The sequence below is a fragment of the Trichosurus vulpecula genome, chromosome 2 (genome assembly GCF_011100635.1).
Source record: "Trichosurus vulpecula isolate mTriVul1 chromosome 2, mTriVul1.pri, whole genome shotgun sequence".
In the NCBI taxonomy this organism is placed as follows: Eukaryota; Metazoa; Chordata; class Mammalia; order Diprotodontia; family Phalangeridae; genus Trichosurus; species Trichosurus vulpecula.
This window is the reverse complement of record NC_050574.1, coordinates 254723602-254727748: the sequence shown is the minus strand read 5'-3', so window position 1 is coordinate 254727748 and position 4147 is coordinate 254723602. Positions and strand designations below refer to the sequence as shown.

Here is a 4147-nt window from a genome sequence, read left to right as displayed (position 1 = left end):
AGGTTCATCAAGAAAACAAAAGGCTTCCTCAGTTAGTGTAGTCATGGGAAGATCCTTTTTGTTTGTGCACATATAAAAGTGTAATACAGCTGGAAAGCTGTGTGGGAGGAGGGAGTTAGGTTATGAAAGGCTCTGAATACCAAACATAATTTTTATTTGAGCCACTAGAGTTTATTGAGTAAGGGGTGACAAGTCAGATATGAGCTTTAGGATAATCATTTTGGTGGCTAAATAGAGAATGAATTAGAATTTATTAGTGGCAAATAAGTCAACCAGCTCATTATTACAAGAGTCTGGGCATGAGATGATGAAGGTCTGCACAAGGGTGGTAGCAGTATCAGAGAAGAGAAGCAAGACTATTCAAAAGATACTACAAAGATGAAAAGCACAGGCCTTGGCAACAGATTGACTATGTGAAGAGGAAGTATGGTGAGAAATAGTGAGTTGTCAAGGATGCTGTCTCCATTGTGAGTCTTGGTGACTGAGAGAGTGGCTGTGAGCTTGACAGTAAAAGGGAAATTTGGACAGGGGAAAGGTTTAAGGGGAAAGATATCAAATGCGATTTTGGATAGGTTTAAGTTTAAGATGTTTACTAGTCTTCTTGTTTGAGATGCCTGAAAGTCAGTTGAAGATGCAAGATCAGATGTCAGCAGACGGTTTAGGACAGGAGAGGTAGGTTTGAAAATCATTAGAATAGAGATGTTAATTAAAATCATAGAAGCTGACAAGATCACTAAATGAAGTAGCATAGAGAAAGAAGAGAAGAGGGCCCAGAACACAGCTCTATGGGACACTCCCAGTTGGTAGGAATATCTGAGTGAGGATTCAGCAAAGAAGACTGGGAAAAAGGAGTATGATAGGTAGGAGGAGGACCAGGAGAAAATAGTATCCTCAAAAACCTACACCAGGGGTGGGGGCCCTGAGGCCTCGAGGCCAGAGCCTTTTAGGTTCTTGGGTGCAACCTTTTGATTGAGTCCATGTTTTACAGAACAAATCCTTTTATTAAGGAAATTTGTTCTGTGAAGTTTGGATTCAGTCAAAGGGTCACACTTGAGGACCTAGAGGGCCCCATCTCTGACCTAGACCAGAGAGAATATTAAGGGTAAGAAGGTGATCAACAGTGTGAAAGGCTGCATAGAAGTCAAGAAGAATTGAGTCTGAAAAAGGCTGTTGGATTTGCCCAATAAAATAGCATTGGCAACTTTAGAGGAAGGATTATTAGTGGAATAATGATGTCAGAAGCCAAACTGTAGGGGATTAAGAAGGGAGAAAGAGAAAGGAAGTGGAGATATCTATTGTAGGTAGTCTTCTCAAGAAATTTTGCCACAGAAAAAAATAAGAGACTTTTTTGCGCTACCCAGGCGAGGGTTCCATACCACATTGTTCTCAGTTTCTGTTGTAAATTTAAAGTGAAACTTTCAAAATGTCTGGAGCCCTAGATTTCTTGCGGATGAAGGAGGAAGATGTCTTCAAATTCCTTGCTGCAGGAACCCATTTGGATGGCACCAATTTGCACTTCCAGACGGAAGAGCATATCTACAAAAGAAAGAGTAATGGCATCTACATCATTAACTTGAAGAGAACTGGGGAAACTCTTCTGCTGGCAGCTCATGCCATTGTTGACATTGAAAATACAGTTCATGTTAGTTTCATCTCATCCAGGAACTGTAGCCAGTGAGCTGTTCTGAAACTTGCTGCTGCCACTGGTGCCACACCTATTGCTGGATTCCTCATACCGGGCACCTTCTCACCAGATCCAGCCAGCTTTCAGGGATCCTCCTCCTCATGGTCACAAATCCTTGGGCAGGTCACCAGCCTCTGACTGAAGCATCATATGTTAACCTCCCAACCATTGCCCTGTGCAACACAGACTCTTCACTTCACTGTGTGGACATTGCCATTCCAGGTAACAAGAACTCAGTGCGTCTGATGTGGTGGATGCTGGCCCGTGAAGCCTACATATGAGTAGTACCATCTCCTGTGAACACTCATGGGAGGCTATGACTGATTTTTACTTCTACAGTATCCAGAGGAGATTGAGAAGGAAGAGTAGGCCATAGCTGAGAAGCTAGTCACAAAGGAGGAGTTTCAGAGTCAATAGATTGCACCTGCCCTTGAATTCACTGCTATTTAACCAGAGGTAGCTGATTGATCTAAGGGAGTACAGGTTCCATCTGTGCCCATTCAACAGTTTCCTACTGAAGATTGGAATTCTCAGCCAGCTACTAAGGACTGGTCTGTGGCTCCTACTGCTCAGGCTGCTGAGTGGGTAGGAACTACTACAGAGTGATCTTAAATTTTACCCCAAATGCTCTAATAGTGTTGAGAAAATGCTGATGCAAAATAAACATTGGTTTCTTATAAAAAAACAGAAAAGATACAGAATAATAGAGGGGATGGAAGGATCAATTGAGGATTTTTTGGGTGTTGCAGAGACATGGAAATGCTTATAAGCAGTAGGGAAGCAGTACTTCAACAAGGAAAGATTGAAGACAAGTGAGAACAGGGATGACAGAGGGATTAATAATATGTTGGAGTCAGGATGGAATGGAATCACTTGTGCAGGTAAAGAGATTTGTCTTGGTTTAAGTTGTAGGGCTTTGTCTTTTTGTGATACAGAGATAAAGGAAGAGATAATGGCAGAAGATATATGAGAAATGTAAGATGAGGATGAGGGAAGAAGAGTGAACTCTTTGTGAAAAGCCACAAGTTTTTTCTCAAGATTTTCATGTGAGAGGGCAGTATATGGTGAAGAGGAGTGATGGAAAGTCTTAAGAGGGATGGAAAGGTTTGAAAGAGCCACTTAGAGAGTGGGTTTAGTGAGTTGATAAGGGAGATGTAGAAGTATTACCTAGCAGTAGTGAAGGCCTGGTTATGATTATGTAATATAAACTTCAAGTGGACCTAGATGGTGTAATTCTGTGATTTCCTCCATGTTATTTCATCAGCACATGTGTACGAGCAAAAGCATGAGATGGTAGGAGGTATCCAAGCATGAACCTTATCAGAGTGCAATGGGTGACATATAAGGAAACCAGGTACTCAAAAGAAGACAATATTGAGTTGAATGGGTTTGGTAGTGAGTCACAATGGGGAAAGTATGAAAGAGTAACTAGTGCAAGGGTGATGGCATGGGAGAGAACTGAGGGGTTGATAGTGTGGATGGAGTGAGTTTAGTATCAGAAGAGAAAGAGGGAGGTAGAAAGACAATAATTTGTGTTTAGATAATGGGATTTCAGAGTTTCTGAACTCTGCATATGTCGGTGGTGACAAGTTCAAGAGTATAACAAACTTTGTATGTGGCTGAGGTGAAGTGGAAGGACAGGTCATGGAAAGTGATTAGGAAAGCGGGGAAGGAAAGGAAATAAACATTTATGTAGTGCCCACTATGTACCAGGTACAGGGCTAAGAACATTTTAAACAGATGACATCTCACCTGATTCTCATAACAACCCTGGGAGGTAGAAATCATTATCTCCATTTTACAGTTAATGAATTGAGACAAACAAGATTAAGTGATTTGCCCAGGGTCCCCCAGCTAATAAATGTTTGAGGCTGGATTGAAACTCAGGTCCCCCTGATTCCAGGCCCAACACTATCCACCCTGTTGGGTGAGGAAACAAAAAAGGGAGAGTCAATATCTATGTTGAAGTCTCTCATTATGAGGTCAGGAGTTGGGGAGGAAGGAAAAATTGTGAGCCTGGTAGTGAAGAGTAATCTGCTGCCTTCCAACAAAATTGATTCAACATTTGTGTTTTTTTTCTTTACACTGAACTTTAAATCCTTTTCTTTTGAATTTTAACCATTACTCTTAGTTCTGCCCTCTGAAGGCAATTGAAATAAGTCTAATATCTCTTCCATACAATAGCTCTTCATGTGCTTGATAACATCTATCATCATCCCCCTAAACCCATGTGATAATTTTTTTTTAACCAGTACCTACCATGGCATAGATTACAGGCACTTTACCATTCTGACCACCTTTCACTAGGTGCTCTCCAATATGTCCATATTCTTCCTACAATGCCATTCTGACCTGAACCGAACCCATAGCACAGGTCAGTTCTCATCAGGATAGAGTATGGTAGACATATCACTTCCTCATTCCTGAATGCTATAACTCTCTCAAAGCAACTTAACTTCTCAC

At 41.3% G+C, this 4147-nt stretch overlaps 1 pseudogene; it reads left to right on the top strand.

Annotated features, from left to right (window-relative positions):
* The first annotated feature begins 1423 nt into the window (after window positions 1-1423).
* LOC118835924 lies at window positions 1424-2290 on the top strand (annotated as a pseudogene).
* The last annotated feature ends 1857 nt before the right edge of the window (window positions 2291-4147 follow it).